At 31.4% G+C, this 20,377-nt stretch overlaps 1 non-coding gene and 1 pseudogene across 1 annotated transcript; both read right to left on the minus strand.

The window, feature by feature from the left end:
- Nucleotides 1-2,934: 2,934 nt before the first annotated feature.
- Nucleotides 2,935-4,643, minus strand: LOC120116959 (annotated as a pseudogene).
- Nucleotides 4,644-9,680: 5,037 nt separating this feature from the next.
- On the minus strand, nucleotides 9,681-9,799 carry LOC120116961. The gene has a single exon (XR_005515592.1). It is a non-coding gene; the product is annotated as a 5S ribosomal RNA (ribosomal RNA).
- Nucleotides 9,800-20,377: the final 10,578 nt, after the last annotated feature.

The raw sequence follows: 20,377 nt of genomic DNA on the forward strand, positions 1-20,377 counted from the left end.
ATTTGTTCTTTCTTTTGAGGATAAAGAGTAACCTTACAAACTCCCTAGTTTTTTCGGTCTAAACTAGAACCTTTCCCTAGCTTTTACATTGGATTAGCTAGAACCTTTCCCCTTTACAAAAGGATAAGAAATGTAAACAAGAAAACCTCTCTAAGGTAGGTGTTTACAAGATTGAGCTCACAAGAACAAAATATTTACAAGAGAAAGATGAAATAAGATTGAAAAACTCTTCTTTTGTGTTTGATTGCTTGGATAGTTGTTATCTTGCTTCTTCAAGTGTCCTTAGGTTGTATTTATAGCTTGGAATGTGTTTGAAGTCGTATATAGCTGTTAGGGATGTTTTGGAGCCGTTTGGAGATGAGAAATAATTAATAAAACAGCTTGGAGCGTGGGGGGAAACGATACCCCCTCATGGGGAATCGGTTCCCTAAGTGCAATATGTTTTTGACCGTTAGACAGGGGGGAATTGGTACCCCTGGGGGGAATCGGTCTCCCCTGGGGGGAATCTGTACCCTCTGGGGGGAATATGTACCCCTTGGGGGAGGGAATCTGTTCCCCCTAGGGGGGAATCTGTACCCCCTGGGGGGAATATGTATCCTTGGACAATCTGATTTTTCTTGAAACCCTTTAAAAAGAAAATATTTTTTGCTCGATTAAGGCTCGGAATACTTTGTAAAATTGTTTTAAAATAGTTTAAGTATAAAACACAATTTTACACTTTAGTAAGGATTAAAATGAACTTTGAAAGACTTGTAGTAATATTTTGATATTCGAATAATTTCATCGAATATACTTAGAAAATCTTTTGTAAAATCTTAAAATTCATTTAACTTAATTTATTATATCGAAACATCAAAATGTTTTCAACATAGGTTCACTTCGATACTAATTATGGAATATTTTTTATTTTACTCAGTCACTTATTGGTTTATATTACTCAATTGGATCTTATTATTATCAACTATGTTTTTAAAGATGTTTATTCATAATATGGTTTTAAGTTATCGATAATTTTTTGGAAATTTTTATTGTAATCTGCTAGATCTAGTCACTTATTGGTTTATATTACTCGAATATGGTTTTATAGATGTTTATACATGATCTTTATTATTTATTTGCTAACTTTTAATCCAACCTCCTACCTTTATTTTTTTCATTTTAATCCCTATTTATTGTTATATGCATTTATTTCTTTTTTATTTTATTTTTGTGCTCTTTTATTTTATTTACATTTAAGTCTTTACTTTTATTCACTTTACATTTCAGTATCTTTATTTTTTTATTTACATTTTAGAACTTTTATTTTATTCATTTTCATTTTAGTAGCTTAACTCTATTTATTTAAACTTCATTACCTATCTACTTACTGCCATTTACTTTCATCTTTTTTTTTTTACATGGTTCATTTTCGTCCTTATTTGTTTATTTATGCTAATATTTATGATTTTAGGTTCTAACCAAATTTTCTTTCATTTTAGTCCTTTGTGAAAGTTATAAATATTTATTTATTTCCTTTCTATGTGAGCATTTATTCTCTTATTAATTTAGTCAAAATTTCTAAATTCTTTATTTCTTACCTTTTATTTCTTATTTTATTCATTTTCATTTTAGTAGCTTTGTTTTATTTATTTCCACTTAAGTTCCTATTTAATTACTGTCATTTACTTCCAGGTTTTTATTTTTTGTCATGCTTCATTTTTGTTCTTATTTGTTTATTTATGCATTTATGCTAATATTTATTATTTTAGGTTCTAATCTAATTTTCTTTCATTTTGGCCCTTTTTGAAAGTTATAGATATTTATTTATTTCCTTTCTATGTAAGCATTTATTCTCTTATTAATTTAGTCAAAATTTATAAATTCTTTAATTTTTACCTTTTACCTTTTGTTTATTTTTTATTTTAATTTTTGCCTTCACATTTTATTTATTTAGTTTTGATTTTTAATATATTTTCCATTTTATTAGTCTTGAATCCGTACTTTAAATTTACTTTCTATCTATTTTAAGTTATGGTGATATTTGCATTAATTTAATTGATTATATAGCTATTTATTAAATATAAATTTCCTTTAGTATATATTTATATATTTATTACTAGTTGTTTCTTTACATATATATATATATATTATAGTGTTAACGTAAGTCATACATATTTATATCGCTTGGCTTCAAACTTCGGTATGTGCATCATACGTGCATTCATGATTATTATATATTTTTTGTGCTATATATATTATTTTTTACCATATCTATACATAATACGTTTCTTTATTTTTTTTAATGTGAAATAGGAATTAATCAAGGAGATTTTATCTTCTCTTAGATGTTAAGCAAGTCGAATTCCCTCGATTTCATTCACGTTCCACATTAAACATCAAACCTTAATTTTTATTGATTTAATAAGTTTTCGAAGAGAATTCGATTGTCTTAGATGTTATACAAACCAAAATTCTTTTGAATTTATTTTATTTTCAATAAAAGTCATCTATTGTACTTAATTATTTTTAGGGTAAAGTATAGAAATGGTCACTAAATTTTTCTAAAGCTTTCATTTAAGTCTCCTAACTTTTAAAACTTACAATACAATCCCCCAACATTTAGTCCGTTTGCAATATGGTCCCCCAACATTTAGTCAGTTTACAATATGGTCCCTGACGTAACTGTTGGGGGACCATATTGCAAATGGACTAAATGTTGAAGGATTGTATTGCAAGTTTTAAAAGTTTGGGAACCTAAATGAAAGCTTTAGAAAAGTTCAGTGACTATACTTCACCCTAATATTTATTCAAAATAGGCAAATATATATTCCCTCTTTTTGTGCAAACTAAGTCATGTGAGCAGCTTTATATTACCAAGTTATGTTTATTTGTAGCTCATATACAAGGACATGAGTAAAACATACCACTTACAAGCATATCAATAGCGATAAAAGAATATTTCTTTAAAAGTTACCTGCAATAGGCATGCCAAGTTCTGGGGCAGTAGAACCCGCTCCAGGTTGACTTCCACCAGACACAAATTCAACCTTTTGATTCTTCTTACTTTCTTGTGCCTTCCTCTCCCTTTCACGTTTCATGTCGGCCTCTGCATTAGCCATTAAACAAACAAGTGTACATAAGCTTAAAAAACAAATAAGAAAGCCTACAGTTCAACAAGAAAAGCTTTGGCAGAACAAATAAAATAACGCAAAACTCAACAACAAGAAGTAATACTTTGACTGTGTCCAATATCATTCAGACATACTAAGCTTTTTCAATAGACCAGGAGAGAACTACATAAGTAAATGCAATAACCTATTTCATCATAGTAGTCAGTTTTGTCATATCCATGAGGATCAATTACATCTTTGCCGAAGCAAGACCCTATCTGATCAATATCTTGATACTGCACAGGATGCAGCAAAATGTCGGGGTTCCTATAATCCTCTGCAATAACGTAACAGAAAGAATGAAGGTCATTTAAATATGTTCATTGAGCCAAAATGGCAAAAAGAATGCAACCAGAACATGCATGAGCTACTCATCTTTTAGTTAGAAGAAAAAAGAGAGATGACATTGAATCAATCAATACCAATGAAGTTCATACTTCAAAGTAGCCAGTGATGTTACACAAATATAACCGGACCCCATGAAAAGCTGCATAAAACCATCTGCAGCTTAAAGGGTGCCAAGGATCAGCAGATCTTGTGATAGCAAACTTAAAAATTTAAACTACAATCCTATATCTACCTTACTTTACATATAATTAACATAAAACTTGCAACACTACATACCTCAACAGTACAACATGTAGGTAGTTTTACAAGGGCAACATAAGTGTAAAAATTACATCCAAAGAAGTATAATTACCATCTGCTAGCATAAAAAATACACTTACTTGTAACTCCTCTAAACACTGGTCCTGTAATGGCGGTGGAAGAAACTTATCCAAGGGATCAACTTTGTTTATAGCTGACTCAGTAATAGCGTTGTTTGCCTCAGGTTGTTATGGTTCTACATCGGGTGATTCCGGTGTTCCCTGAACAGCCGCTGGAGATGTTTTTCCTTGAAAATAAACTGAAAACAAATAGTAAATTGGAAATAATGCGCTTTCAAGAGTAACATTTGAAGTTAAATTTATCATAAGAAAAAGAAAATTAGTAGTTAAGTACCATTAGCAATCTGATGCTCTAAACCAAACATAAGATCATCATTGCTTCCTAATTCTCCTTCCTGCACTTAAAAATAAAAAATCAATATAACCACAAGTCATTAAACAAGGATTTTTTTTCTTTTCAAAAAAGACCCTGCCTTGGGGGAGCAGCGTAGAGAGTTACCTTGTGCTCCGACGAGATGGCATCTTCATCGTGGCCGTAATCAACAATGTTAAGCTTTCCTCGTCCACTACTTTTCGAAGAAACTAGTCGTTGATATTGAGAAGTGGAGGTTTGGTGCGGAAACGACAGCATATTATCGTCACTTGTCGAATCTTCTTCCATTCTGTTTGATTCTCAGTGGTCATTTTCTTCCAGAGGCGGTTTGATCATGTAATTCTTCAGCTTGTTGGCAGTGGTCTTCTTCGATGTCTTCCATATCTTCGTCATCCTCGTCGTTGTACGTGGACAGCAAGCAATTCCTTCGGATTATTTCTTCCTCGGCGCCATGGAATCTAGGATTCCGAAGGGATTTTCAACTAAACTGTGGAGGACAGTGGAATTAAAAGCGTAAAGGATTACGGAACTGGATAGAGCTGTAAATGAAAGATATATGAATGATCGGAGATTGATTTGAATTTTTAACGAGTTTAAATCAACTTTATAATATTAAAAAAGGGTAAAGTATAGTAATGGTCACTGAACGTTTCTAAAGCTTTCATTTAGGTCACCAATTTTTAAAACTTGCAATACAGCCCTCTAACATTTAATCCGTTTGCAATATGGTCCCCTGACATTTAGTCCGTTTGCAATATGATCCCTGACCTAACTATTGGAGGACCATATTGCAAATGGACTAAATATTAGGGGACTGTATTGGAAGTTTTAAAAGTTAAGGGACCTAAATGAAAGTTTTAGAAAGATTCAATGACCATTACTATATTTTACCCTTATTTTTATTAAAAATAAAATAAAATACTTGAAGTGGGTCTCTTTGTTCTAGATGTTGAATAAATTAAAGTCTTTCAAACTATTATAGTTTACGTCACTTTTTTTATTATTTATTTTACGTATTAGATACAGAGAATTTAACACTTGATGTTAGGATTAGGGCTGTAAAAAGCTGATCCGACCTATAAAATTGATTGAAATCGACTCGAGTTAAAATTGTTTTTAACCTACGCTGTAGCGATCCGAAATCGACTCGAGTTGGAATTGGTGTTTACCTGAATCTAAGTTAGACCTGGAAATTATGAATCTGAACCCGACCTACATCCGACCTGAGAATGACTTAAACCCTAATTGAACCGAAAAAATGATACTTGAACCCGACCTGTATTCGACTGATGTGAATTTGAACTCGATATTAGGGATGGCAAAAAAACTGGAACCCGACGGGGAAAATCGAAAACCGAATTAAACGGGGATGGGGGAAAATCGTTTATGATAAACGGGGATGGGGACGGGGAAAAACCGTTTATGCTAAACGGGGACAAGGACGGGGAGAGATTTGGTAATCCCCGCCCCGATTACCTGATTACCCGGCCCGATAAATATTAAAAATAATATATATATATATATATATATATATATATATATAATAAATTTAATTTAAATTAAAAAATATATATAATATTTATATATTTAATTTAAATATATATATACCCGGCCCGATACCTGACCCGATACTCGTTTATGCTAAACGAGGATACTCGTTTCCCCGATTACCCGATGTGGATCCCCATTTCCCCACGGTTTTCCCTGATTACCCGATGAGGATCCCCGTTTAAATTCCCGCGATTTTTTAAGCGGAGACGAGTATGATTTTTTTTAAACAGGGACGAGGACGGGGAGACCAATACCTGGCCCGAACCCGGCCCGTTGCCATCCCTACTCGATATTGACGTGGTAAATAACTGGTATTACCCGACCTGTTTTCAACCTGACTTGTGATGAACCTAATATGTTTTTAACCTGGATTGTAAATGATCTTACTTGTTATTGACCTGATATGATATTTACCTGACTTTATATTTAACTTACTTATATATTACCGTGGATGAAATTATAATATTTTAATAAAATTATGAGTTTTTAAATTTATGATATAATTAAAAAATTAATATAATTAATTTTTAAATGTTATAATAAAATATTTATTATGATAATTAAATTAATAAATAGACTTATTATATAAAATTATTTAATAAAATTATTTAAATGTAAATTATATAAAAATGATTAATAAAAATATTGACATTGAACAATTATTAAATGTAAATTAATATGGTTTAATTTATGTAAATTATACCGTTTAATTTATGTAAAGAAAAAATAATATTAATAATGTAAGTATTTATTATGTAATTTATATTGACGTTTTATATTATTAATATAATTAATTTTGACAATGAAATGATAATTAATTTATTTTAAATATTGAACAGTAGATAGTGGCAAACATGGAAATTGAAAATAGCAGATTGTGAGAGGGATAGATTTGGAGTTGACCTAAAAGGCTAAAATAGAACAACAACAACAATAGATTGAAGCATATGAGCTTACGCCATCAACTGTCTGAATTTGTTTGGGGGGTTTACTCTTCCCGAGGGTTTTTTGTTCCACGTATCTTTTCTCGTTCCATGCAACAATTTCATTCACGGCAGAATCTTGTATTGCCATGTTTCTCCTTCTTTCTCCAAATATCCCTCTTTTCCAATATATTTACGCTTCCGTCACTTCCATCACTTCCATCACCTACAATCCCTACAACCTAAGTTAGGCTAGTCAACACTGTTTAAAATCACTGCCCTATTTCCCAGTTTCAGTATTCTCCCTCCATAGGGTAAAATCTAGATATGATGTACTTGGGTTCCATCAGCCATTAACAACTCAGATTTGCATACTCTATTTTTTTTTAAAGATGGGTATTTTGTATTGAAAATATACAAGGTACACCACCACATGAACCTCATTAAAAAACCTCTCTAAACCTAATTGAAGGAAAAAGAGTGTACCATGAGGTGGAATAAACGAAAGCCAGAGCTCTCAATTACATCAAACAATAAAGGAATCCCTTCCGACCCTCAGAATAATTCTAGTCCTACTACAAAGAAAACTACACTGCCTGAACCTACCTACCAAGAAAATTAAAACCAGCCATAATGAAACACATGTAGAAAGACAGCAGAACAACTAGCCACAAAATCTCCTGCGTCAAGGACCTCAGCAGAACACAAACACATGAATCGATAAATAGAGAAACCTCAGACTACACTGTCCACCCAAGAACCTAATAGCAACGGTAAGAACCCAACATAAGCTCTACAAAAGCCTCCAAAACTTGAAGAAAAGAATACTCAACGAACATCGATCAATCAATCATTAACACCGCGAACAGACCACATCACCTCCACTTTTCAACGTAAACAACCTACCTTTTCTTTAAATTTGAATCTGATAGAGAACTACAAGATAATTCAGAGGAATTAATATCAAGTTTCAGCAAATTTAATCTCTTCAATGCTCGATCTCTTCTATTTTTCTCAGTTTTCGACAGAACTTTCTCCTGAATATCCAACAATGAGCCAAATTTCCTATGCTTCATTTTAATTCTATTTGTCATCACCTCATCACTTGAAAAAACAGAAATATCCGATTCAGGAAACTTAGACGAGAGACCATCTTCGAACACTCTACAAGGTGACAATGCTATACACGGACTCTCCAAAGACATTGGATTGGTGGAATCGAACTTGGTCTGGCTTAACTACATCGCTATTAGAGAACAACTGCTCGTTGCTAATATTGAAGGCCCTATTCGATAGACCCTCAGCAAACCCAATCTGCTCATGGATCCCATTCCCTTCAAACGCTGCGTATGAAACTCCCACATCACCCACTTGCGCCCCCGTAGCCTCCTCCAAATTAATATTAAAATCATTAATCTGACTCAATGCTACACAATTGGTTCCTCACTACACAATGTTTTGGATCCAAAAGCCATATGCCCCATGCTATGTAATTCATGCGCATTAACTTCTATAATATCCCCACAATCAACGTCATCACCCACATGCACCCTACTACCTATCTCCAATGCACTAGGATATTCACTCATCTTACAAAGTAATACAAACTCAGATTCCCCACTACCTGCCTCCAAAGCATTAAAAGATCCACTCATCTTCCATAAAAATTCGTATGCACCATCCCCATTACTCACTGTCTAGGACACATATGCATGGGCCTAAAAATAATTGAGACATGAACCAACACCTGCTTCCACCATAATTGGAGACCATGAACCATCTTCAGCAATTAAACCATCAAGGAGAGGCCGACCTTCTTCTTGATCTTCTCTCATTTGAGCGGAATCAACAAATAAGGGAGAAATCAAGCCATCACAAACCTCCTTCACAGGAGACTTTGCTGACGATACGCCATCGATCTTTCCCACCGTGGAAGACGGAGAAACATCTTCCATCTCCAACAAAGACGAAGCTTCCCAAATGGAATCAGGGCTGAAACAAGGTTCAAACTCAGAAACAAAAATTGGAAAAATCATTTCCTCGACAATCAAATCAAAAGAATCATCGACTCGAGCTTGACAGTTAGTAATAATCTGAAGCAAAGCCCTATCAAACGAGCTGGGATTAAAGGTCCCTTTCTCAATGGAGATAAATTCTCCCCATTTTCCTACAATGTTTCTGAAAGTGGCATGACTCCACGCAAAAGATGGGACCCCTTTACACGATAGCCATGCCCGACGGCTACTGCACTGGATATCCTCCGACCATACTTCCACTTTCTCAAAACAGTTCTACAATGCTCCATTATGATGATTAAGGGTAAAATCCCTACTCTCTTCATCTTCAAAAATAATAAGGATTGCTAAACCACTTAGCCTCATAACTCTCGGACCTAAAAGTCTTTCCTTGTGCATAATAGCAGCCAACTCTTTCATTTTCATAAATTTTCTACACCAACCTACCAGACTGTCTCTAAGAGTAAGTAGCTTATCCTCATCAACAACACCAACAATGGGATCCTCGGAATGACTAACTTCCTCCACTCTACTCTTGACCACAATTGGATATGGCCCTGAAATCTTCTTTCTCCAGTAAGCATCACAAGGTTTAAATCTCACCATAAAGACTCTAACTTCGTTACCTTGAATCCTAGTTCTAACAGCACATTTGATGGCCTTCCTCGCATCCTCCAATCTAGAAAAATGAACAAAACCGAACCTACTTCCTCCCTTACTTCTTTTGTTTGGTATGAAAGAATCTACCACCTCGTCGTATACATCAAATAACAACCAAATACCTTGATGATGAAGAAGGTATGGAATATTGAAAATGATCACCGAAAAGCAATTTCTCTCAAACGAACACTTCACCTTACTCTCCATTTAATTAAATTATTCTTTACACTTGTATTTGTTTTGTTACATCATCACTCAATCCTCTTTGAAAGTATTATTTCAAAAAATATCACCAAACTATTATAAAAGAAATTGACACATATTATAACTCACTAAAATGAGGGGTGCAACACGAGGACTTCCCAGGAGGTCACCCATCTTAGTACTACTCTCGCCCAAGCACGCTTAACTACGGAGTTCTGATGGGATCTGGTGCATTAGTGCTGGTATGATCGAACCCTTGCATACGCTATTATCGTTAGCTTTCTAACGCTGCATCAGATTACATAAGGAAATAATGTAGATCGAACTGTACTTATAAATTAAGATGGAAAAAAGAATGAATGAGATTTACGAGTGAAAATACTTGTAAAATAATTTTTTTAAATTACTAATAATATATATTTTATAAATATAACAGTTCAAATTTAAATATTTTAATAAGATTTATGGGTGAAACTAATCCCTATCAATGTAATATCATCTCGAAACGAGGGCTGTTGTGCTTAAGACTCTGATCCTCAGTCACTTATACAACCTGTCACCACCAACTTACAGGCTGGCAACCCCTGCCCACTGCTCCAACAAAACTTTATAGACTATTATTTATAGACTATAAGTTACATATATTAACTATTGTTTATAGACTATAGGTTAATGTTATATATATATAATTTATATAAACTATTCTTTATATAAACTATATATGAATTATCAACTGTGTCTATAAATATATAGTTTAAGGTTTATGGTTTAGTGTTTAGGGTTTAAAGTTTAAGGTTTAAAGTTTAGGGTTTGGAGTTTCTATAAACTATATACTTTATTACTTTATATAGTTTATGCATATATATATATATATATATATATATATATATATATATATATATATATATATATATATATATATATATATATATATATATATATATATATATATATATATATACTATTATATTAGTTATACATACATACATATATATTATATATTAATATAATTATATAAACTATATTTTATATACTTTATACATATATAGTTTATATATATATATATATATATATATATATACATATACATATACATATATACATATACATATACATACATACATACATACATACATACATACATACATACATACATACATACATACATACATACATACATACATACATACATACATACATACATACATACATACATACATACATACATACATACATACATACATACATACATACATACATACATACATACATACATACATACATACATACATACATACATACATACATACATACACATACATACACATACATACATACATACATACATACATACATACATACATACATACATACATACATACATATACATACATACATACATACATACATACATACATACATACATACATACATACACATACATACATACATACATACATACATACATACATACATACATACATACATACATACATACATACATACATACATACATACATACATACATACATACATACATACATACATACATACATACATACATACATACATACATACATACATACATACATACATACATACATACATACATACATACATACATACATACATACATACTACATACATACATACATACATACATACATACATACATACATACATACATACATACATACATACATACATACATACATACATACATACATACATACATACATACATACATACATACATACATACATACATACATACATACATACATACATACATACATACATACATACATACATACATACATACATACATACATACATATACATACATACATACATACATACATACATACATACATACATACATACATACATACATACATACATACATACATACATACATACATACATACATACATACATACATACATACATACATACATACATACATACATACATACATACATACATACATACATACATACATACATACATACATACATACATACATACATACATACATACATACATACATACATACATACATACATACATACATACATACATACATACATACATACATACATACATACATACATACATACAACATACATACATACATACATACATACATACATACATACATACATACATACATACATACATACATACATACATACATACATACATACATACATACATACATACATACATACATACATACATACATACATACATACATACATACATACATACATACATACATACATACATACATACATACATACATACATACATACATACATACATACATACATACATACATACATACATACATACATACATACATACATACATACATACATACATACATACATACATACATACATACATACATATATATATATATATATATATATATTAATATAAATTATAGTTTATAAACTATATACTTTTTATAGTTTATATACATAGTTTATATATATAATTCATATAAACATAATTTATATATATAACTTATAATAATTATATAGTTTATAATATAAATATAGTTTATATATACACTTATATTATATTAATATAAATTATATACTTTAATATTTTATATAGTTTATACATTGTTACACATAGTTCATTAATACATTTTACAGTTTATATATAAACATATAATTTTTAATGTAAACTATTTATATAGTAATATATATATGTACTTAATATACTATATATATAAACTATATACATAAATCTTATATATTATATATTTTTATATATAAATTACATAGTTTATTAATAAACAACATGTAAACTACATATAAACTCTATATATATATTATATATTTGTCTTTATATATATATATATATATTATAAATTTTTTCAAAATTTTAAATGAATGCAATTGACCATATTTTCATTATTTCTTTCCATTTTGCATTTATTTTGATTTCATCCTTTTGTGTTTTTTTAATTTATTTCAATTTTAAGTCTTTCACTTTTACATGTATTCAATTTAGTCCTTAAATTTATATCTGCGTCTTCATTTGGCCCATTGTCAGTTGTTATTTATATTTTTGTAAATGACCCATAACTTTTTAAATGGGTATAATTTAGTCCTTTTTTATATTAATTTAAACCTTACATTTTAAATTTATTTTAATTTGGTCCCTTACCTATGTGCGTTGTTTAATTTATATTTTAAAATTTTATTTGTAATTTTACATTTATTCAATTGTGTCCTTAAATTTATATTTTTTACAAAATTGATCCATGAATATTTTTTTGTAATTTACTCGAAATCATATACAATTACGAAAGATGTCAAAATAATTAATCCAAAAATAAAAACGACCCGACCTGAAATCAATTCGTATCCGGTAAACTTCCGACCTGAATTTTATTTGTCAATGATGTGACCCGATCTGAACGAGATTTGACTGAAGTCTACCTAAACCTGAATTAACCTGGTCTTTATCTGCTTCGAACCTGAACTGACATCGATCCGAACTGAAAATGACCTAACATGAACCCGATCTGGATCTGGTGTCAAATAAACCTAAAAATGACCTGAATTGATTTGAATTGTACCCGACATGATCTTAGTCAAACCATCAAATTGACCTGACTTGAACTGTATTCGATTTTACCCGACCTACCAATATCCGACTGAAACTTGTCCGATTACCTAATTTTACAACCTTAGTTAGGATTAGAGAATAATAGTTCTTAGACTCTAGAATGGTTAGTGAATCTTTTTTTTTTACATTTTTTAGATTAGAGAAACATGTCATACATTTTCAATATTGTCGTCATATTATTTCAAACGGGGTATGTTCTCGAATTAATTAGATGTTCAATAACTTTCTAAATGTTGGAAGATTTTGAGGTTATATAATGAGAGAACATATCTTTGATTCTTTCATAAAACAATATCATAATCATGAGGTTTTTTGGACTTTAAGGAATACTTCTAAATTTTCTTAGATGTTAGAAAATTTTAAGATGTTATAAAGAGTTGTAAGTTCTGAGGTTTTAGCATTGTTCATGAAAATCGGGATGTCATCTCGAATGAGATTAAATTTCGAGATTCTTCTAGATATAGGGGAATGCCCGCGATTATCCATGAAATACTTCACACTCGAGATTTTACATAGATCAATTTGTGATTTTATTAGGTTTTTGAGCATAATTTTGATTCTTTTAGACGTTAGAGAATTCAAAGTTATTATCGAGAATTTAAAAATTCCTTATTAATCTAAAAATACATTAATTGCATGTATAAGTTGAGATAAAATATTCATGGTCAAGTAAGCGTCATTTTTACGGGAGTTGTGAGGGTACTAATCCTTTCTCACACATAATCGTGCCCTTGAATCCAATTTTGGTTTTTGTAGAGCTAAATTTTTTTGGTGATCCAATCACACCTAAATTGATTAGTGGATGCTCCCTTCATTTTTCAAAAAGTCGTACTATTTTTACTAGTAAAAAATGGTGTCGACAGCTTGGCGACTCCACTGGAGAATAATTTTTAGAGGGCATAACTTTTACTTGATCACGAATATTTTTGTCTCCAATAATTTGTTTGTTTTGTACAATATTATTTGTATATTTTTATTTATATTTAATTTGTATTCTCACATAAAAATGGCACGTGCATAACATGAGCTTTCTACCTGAGCTCTATCCAAATTAAGTGTAAGATAATTGCCATGCCTCCGTGGGTAACCCTCTATATGGGCTAGTAAACTACTTTCGAGGTACAGAGTACATATACCTTCGAGAGTAAACCTTTGAATTGGTATAGAGAAATGCATCATCTCAAGTTGAACTTGATCCATATGCACTTCTGATGGGTGGGGATGGAGGGTTTGGCACCCTAAGGAGGCACCATCAAGGACAATTTAAGTACCTTTTTCTCTAGGACCGAACCTAGCATATAATGAACCTAGTTAGAGCTTAACCAACCTTTGTAGTCCCGTAATGAGAGCATGCAAGGAAAAACTTTTATTTTGGTCTTTTTACGCTATTTAATTTTCATAAAGTAGCTTTATTAATAAATGCTTGAGAACTAGAAAGTATGCAGCTATGATTAATTTTTTTGAATAAGCATGCAAAGTAGATGACATGAGGTTAGGTTTTTTTTTTGTGAACTAAGCATCTTGGTAGAGATCATGTTCAGGTAGGATCAGTTAAATCATGTCTAGGTAGTCAACATTTGAGAGTAGGTTTTATTCATTAATAATATTTCTTACCATTTTATTTATTATTTTGCACTAACATGTTTCCTTCTTATTTTCATTCTTCTTGCATTTGCATTCTAATGAAATAAATGTGTTAATTCGTAAATGATCATCGATATTGGAATGTTTTCATAAAGAAACGAGATTTTCTAAACTGGGTAGTCAAATTTAGATGCCTAATGATATCTCAAAGATCTACGAAAAATAAACAATGAGTGAAGAAATTCAAAGCCAACTAAATATTTCCATCAAAGGCAAAAAGATCCAGACACTCTCCCAAGAGATTAGGTGCTAATTAGATCAAGAATGAAACCACTCTTCATTAAGACATGAAGACCATTTCCCCTTGTAAATTGCATAGGAGTGAAGGTCTCAAGATTCAACAATAGACAAAAAAGAGACATGACCGTCAATTGTGAAAGATGGCTCAACCTTGACGCAACAATGACTCTGAGCGCAATATCAGGAAATTATTCAAAGAAACGAAGACATAGATTTGTTTTGACCACATGGTGTAATGAAATCTTATTGTCTACATAAAGGTCGTTCTACGGTGATCACTTTCAAAATTAATTCCTTTTACTTTTGAATTCACATTTTTCATTTTGTGTTCTACATTTGCATTGCATTTATTTAATCATTTTTACATGCATTCAATCATGAAAATAAGAGAATAATTCATGGAGGATTCTATGACAGATATTTTGAAAGCAAATAGAAGTCATCTTAATCATACCAAAAGGATCATGAGCCATGAATAAGATATTGGAGTGAGTTAATGCTAAACCACAATTGGCGAAAGTAATTCAAGAAGAAGAAAAGATGAAGGATCAGGAGCTGCATGTTAGCGCGATACCTGAAGATCACAGGGATGGAAAATTTGTGGCTGAAATCTGACCATGTTTCCCCAGAGAAGAACTAGACAATTGGAATACAAAGGATCTTCATGTAGTTTTTTTATACCAAATTTAGAGTAATCCTCGAAACTAACCCTTATCCTTTTGCCCATTTAGCATTAAGGAATCTTTTGTGAGGGTTGCTATGTTAATTATACTTTTTCTACAATTGAAGATGCTTTCTTTCATTTCTCAAGTGCAATCATTCTATACATTTTTACTTTTTTATTTTTGACATTTTTTATTCTTTTATTTATTTCATACGAATGTCCATTAATCTTCCTAAATGTATATATTCGTTCCAAATTTTCTTTGCAAGTGTCTCAATCATTAATAGCATGAATTTTTCTAAATTTAAGCATAAGATAAATTTCAAGCGACCAATGTGTCTAGAAGAAGTCAATGAGTGTGAGAAAGAGGTGGAATGTGATGTTCCTAACAAAATATTAAGGTTGGTGGAAAAAAAGGATAAATAGATCTTGTCTCACAAAGAAGATATTGAGTTTTTGAATCTAAAGACCGATGAAGAAAGAATAGAGGTAAAGATCAGTGCTGCATTCTCGTCTAGGATAATATAAGAGTTGATAGATCTGCTTTGAGATTTCAAGGAAATCGTTTTCTGATTTTATCAAGATATATCGAGATTGGATACAAATATAGTGGTGCACAAGCTTATCATAATACTTGATCGTAAACCAGTTCGGCAAACACTTCAAAAATGAGGAAAAATGTTATTAAAGATTAAAGAATAATCAGATTGATGTGAGATTCCTCTAGGCTACCAAGTATTCAGTGGAGGTAGCCAATATAGTCCCTGTGTTAAAGAGAAATGGAGATGTACACATATGTACGAACTGCAGATATCTTAATAAAGTAAGCCTAAAAGGCAATTTCCTTTTGCCCCATTTTGATGCTTCTTTGGATAACACTACTAGAAGCAACTCGGTAGAAGACTATGGTGCCCATTTTCCATGACATGATACAGAGATTGAAATGTACATGGATGAGATTATTACCAAATCCTGATTTGAATAATAACACATCTTGAATTTGAGAAGACTTTTCTAAAGATCGAGAAAGTATCAGTTAAAGTTCATTATATCTGAATGAACTGTTGGGTTACCATAAAGAAAGTTCTTGGGTTCCATGGTCAGTCAAAGAAGAATCAAGATTAACCCAAATAAAGCAATTCAAAATCTTCCCCCGCCTTGTATGCAAAAAATTTTGAGGTTTCCAAAGAGGTCAAATTCTATTCCTCCATCCATTTCTCAGATAACCAATGAATGTGATCTAGTTGCTTCCAAGAGTATAAGACGATGAGAGCTATGAAAAGCCAAAATATATTTCTCGAATGCTTCAATTCTAGTGGCACAAGTTCTTGGTGGATCATTATTTCTCTAGTTAATAGTGTAAGAAGATTCAATGATGTGTGCTGGGGCAATATGATGAGTATGGAAAGAAAGAAAGAGTCATTTATTGTTTGAGCAAAAAGTTCATCGATTGTGAAGTTCGGTACCCACCAATTAAGAAGCTATGTTGTGTTTTAGTTTGGGTAACTAGAAGATTCATACAATACATGTTATACCATACCACTTGGTCGATATCTAGACTAGATCCATTAAAGTTCTTAATATAGTCACTAGCATGTGAGCCAAAAAGTGATAAATGGAGCACCATAGTAGTTTTTCTTGCAATTCGTGCCTCATATGATAATGTTTCTCTAAACTTTAATTTTCTAGAAGAAGATTTGAAGAAGAGTCTGTCTCAAATGAAAAATCTTGGAAGCTTTATTTTGATGGAGCATCTAAGGCTTTGGGACGAGGAATCGGGGACATTGTTGATTTCTTCATAATAAATCTGTTACCCTTTCACAAGTAGACCAAAGTTATTTTGCATTAACAATATGGCAGAATTTGAGGCTTATAATTTAGGGATAAGAGCGGTCATGGAAAGAAAAAATAAGTGCTGAAAGAATGTGAAAATTTCTCGTTAGTAGTTTGTCAACTACAAGGATAGTGAGAATTATCACAAGAAATTTCCCTTCGTCATGTATGCATGTTAGACTTCAGTACGTACTCTATTGGGGGTAACACCTTTTCTCTTTGGTATTAGAATAAAGAAGCCTTACTCATCGTAGTCGAGATTTTTTACTTTAAGTCTTGAAAAAAGTAAAGATGGGATGAAACTGAATGGGCTCAATCTCGATATAATCAGTTGAACCTCATTGAAGAAAAGAGGTTAAAATCTATCTTCCATGGATAAATGTGTCAGAACCAAGTGATGCGAGCTCATGATAAGAAAGTTCATCCAAGAGAATTCTGAGAGGGTGATCTAGTGATTGAAAAGATCTTGTCTATTCATAAAGATATATGTGGGAAATGAATGCCTAATTGGAAAAGGACTATATGTTGTCAAAAAAGGACATTTTCTGGATGAGTGTTAATTTTGATAGAGATTGATGCAGATGAATTGAGCAATCTAATAAATTTATATTCAAGTTAAGAAGTACTAGCATTAAAAAAAAGAAAAGGAAAAAAATGAAAGGGAAAAGAGAAAAGAGAAAAGAGAAAAAAAAGAAAAAAGGAAAAAAAAGAAAAGGAAAGAAAAGAAAAGAAAAAAGGAAAAAGAGAGAGAAGGAAAATAAAAAGGTGGTTTAAGATGAAGATACGTGAAGAACATCTTGAAACTAATGAAAGGATTTGAGTTGAAAACCTGAATGGGCAATTCAAATGCATTTTGACATTTGGAATCTGGCAAGTAAAACCCTTTCAATAGTCTAGTACTTTGGGATAAGCTTCACATCTACATACATTCTGGAAACATTGGAGTCTTTTTAGAAAAAAGCTTACCTCTACGTTTCGGGATTATATCCGTTTGATTAGTTCAGGAAGTCTAATATTTTGGGATGAGCTTCGCATCTACATATATTATGGTAATATTTGAAGTCTTTAAGATAAAAGTTTACCTCTCCACTTCGAGATTATATTCGGTTGATTATTTCAGAGAGTATGATATTTTGGGATGAACTTTAAATATGCATACATTTTGACAACATTTAAGATCTTCTAGATAGAAACTTACCTCGTTGCTCTAAATTATATAAAATTAATTGGTTTAGAGATGTTCATGCTAGTGATGTTTGGGGCATCTGACTTTTATTTCTTGATTTTTTTTTATTTTTTATATGATTGTCATGACTTTATAAAAATTCTAAAATCCTCATCAATGAATTTCAGCGTTCTCACTTCTATCCTTAATTCTTTTACCTTTAATCATTTTATAAGTATGTTAAAATAGTTCAACAGAAAACAAAAGATTTCTTGGTATTACTTTGAACAAATCTTTTAAGTGTAAAGAATCCAAAGTAGGCCATAACTTTAACACTCATGTTTATTGAAAGAGTGTATGGTGAGCATGACAACGAAAGATATTTATGAGCCGAAGTCATGGAAAGGTATACATGAGGATGATAGTCTAGACTGCTTCAAAAGCATTTTTTTTCAAGATATTGTCATATGGGGCAAACAAACATGATAATCCCTTGAGAATAAAAGAGATCCTTAAAGTTGATGAGACTCATTTTACCTCAAATGCCTAAACGTAAGTAGACATGATTGCACAAGATAGTAAGATCATTCTTCTATTAATATAAGCATGAATTAACAATCTACTGCATTGTTACTGGGGCAAATTTTGAAATAGGAATGTTCACTAATAAAAGACTGGAGACTCTACTTTGAGAAAGTTAATAAACACTTTTACATCCTTGGGAATATCATACATTACATTGCATAGGTACATTTAACTATATTCATATTTTCTACGTAAATGCATATTTCTTGTATGTCTTTAATAAAAGGAAGATTTGTGATAACAAGATTCTGAGAAGAAAGAGTCCTTTTAAAACCTCAAGTTTGGAGGAAATCATACTCAGAGTGGCAGTTTTTCATAGATACAATAGCTCAAACTACAGAAGAATCATAGTCTCGAATGAAGAATATGATATTTAATCATTTCATTAGAAGAAGAGAGAAAATATTTCTCGATTGAAATTCAAGAAAATTAGCAAAGTTTTGAATTTACAATTCCATGTTCAAGAAGAAGATTTTAGCAAGGAATCAATCTACATCTATATTCTTGAAATAAGTGGATCTCAATAGAGAATCTAAGACCTTCGGGTACTTTAAATACAATTGTCACTAATGTGTGATAACTTTATACAGATCCACTTCCATCATAGAAGGATGTGGGTCAACATCATTTTTTAACTTATTTCCATCACTGAAGAAGGTGGAACAACATCATCATATTGCTCAAACCTATCACATAATGAGGTAGATCAACATCAACATTTTGTTCGATTCCATAACAGAAGGAGGTGGATTGTCATTCCGTTCGATTCCATCACAAAAGAAGGTGGATCAACATAACCTTATTTTGGTCGATTCTATCACGAAGGAGGTAGATCAACATCAACATTTTGTTTGATTCCATCACAGAATGAGGTGGATCAACATTTTCATTTCGGTCGATTCCATCACAAAAGGAGGTGGATCAATATAACCTTATTTTACTTGATTCAATCACAGAATCTGGTAGATCAATATCAACATTTTGCATGATTCTATTATAGGAGGAGGTAAATCTGTATCGATATTTTGTTCTTTTCCATCATAGAAGGAGATGAAT

This window comes from Hibiscus syriacus, unplaced genomic scaffold (genome assembly GCF_006381635.1).
Source record: "Hibiscus syriacus cultivar Baekdansim isolate YM2019G1 unplaced genomic scaffold, ASM638163v2 tig00110313_pilon, whole genome shotgun sequence".
NCBI classification, from domain to species: Eukaryota; Viridiplantae; Streptophyta; class Magnoliopsida; order Malvales; family Malvaceae; genus Hibiscus; species Hibiscus syriacus.